We start from the raw sequence: 1410 nt of genomic DNA, 5'->3' as shown, positions 1-1410 counted from the left end.
TACTAGGTTTTAATATTATTTAATATAATTAAATTATCTTGAAAATTAAAGATAAGTAAATCATCAATAAATCTAGAAACAAATTTAATATTAAGAAAATATTTTTTTTTGCAATAGTGCAGAAATAAGTTAGCTAAGAGAGAGGAAAAACTAGACCCCTGTGGTAATTCAACAATTTGAAGAAAAATATATTTTTCATTGTTAAGATATTATTAAAAAGACAATAATAAATTAGAATTTCCTAATAATCAAAATCGCAATTAAGGATATTTTTAAAATCATGGTAATAATTCAAAAAAGATATCTTTTAGTTTAGAAACGGGAATGCTATTGAATAGACCCTTAAGGATCTTTTAGTTCTTTTAAATTCATTATGTGCTTTATAGATTTTGTTTTATGTTTTCTTCTGTTTTTTCTTTACATTTTATTTTCTGTCTTTACGCGATATTTATTACTTAATGTGTTCTATTTTATTTTGTTTAAAAAAATTGTTTTTTGAGTGCTCGTAACACTATTTTATTGATGTATTTTGCTTTGGCTATATTGATACAATTAGATACAATTATTACAATATTAGAGAGCCCTTCTTTTTGTGGATATAATCGTGTGAGCCAATGAAAAGATTATATCTTTCTTTTCGGATTCTTATTAATACTTGTTTTTGGATTTTTATAATTTTTTTTAAATTTTTTTATTTTCAATTATTTTTTTCTCTCTTTTATTTATTCTGTAATTTTTTCCATGTTTTCTCTACATTTTGTGAGTAAAAAAAATCAAAAGACTTAGCAGAGAAACAGACAGCACTATGGCGCCACAAATCATCCTAAAAGAAAAACATGAATCTTATTAAACATAATAAAATTTCAAATGTTTATTCGTTTTCAACAAATGTGGTAGAGAAAATCTTGAAGGGAAGGAACTGAGAAGTCAAGGAATGATGGATTTATTTACATTGTTGGATAAATATTCTGTTGAGAACCGAAGAGTTTAATAGAAGAACCTAGTGAGTAAAAAAAAGCACATAGCCACCGAAGTTTTGACCGTTATCGAGTTTTCGAAGTAATAACCCTTTGCCTTATTATATTGGCACTTCCTGATTTAAATTAAAAACCATGCAAGCATACTCAAAAATGACATGGATAATTTATGTTAAGATAAAAGTAAAAGGAAAATCAATTCTGTTACTTTAAACATACCCATATTAAAGAAACTAGTTATTTTCTCTGATGCATAAAATTTGTGATTTACCTGGTTATGTACCTGGAATAAAAGAAAAAATTTATTTGCCTGGTTCTTCCTCTAAGCTCTTCTTCAAGTATGGATTGTTGCTTTCTCCTTCAACAAGATATTTCTTTGGCGAGGAAAAGGAAAAGATAGAAAGAATATATGGGTTATTCTCACAAAAACAGT

The sequence above is a fragment of the Parasteatoda tepidariorum genome, chromosome 9 (genome assembly GCF_043381705.1).
Source record: "Parasteatoda tepidariorum isolate YZ-2023 chromosome 9, CAS_Ptep_4.0, whole genome shotgun sequence".
NCBI classification, from domain to species: domain Eukaryota; kingdom Metazoa; phylum Arthropoda; class Arachnida; order Araneae; family Theridiidae; genus Parasteatoda; species Parasteatoda tepidariorum.
This window is presented reverse-complemented; position numbering follows the sequence as displayed.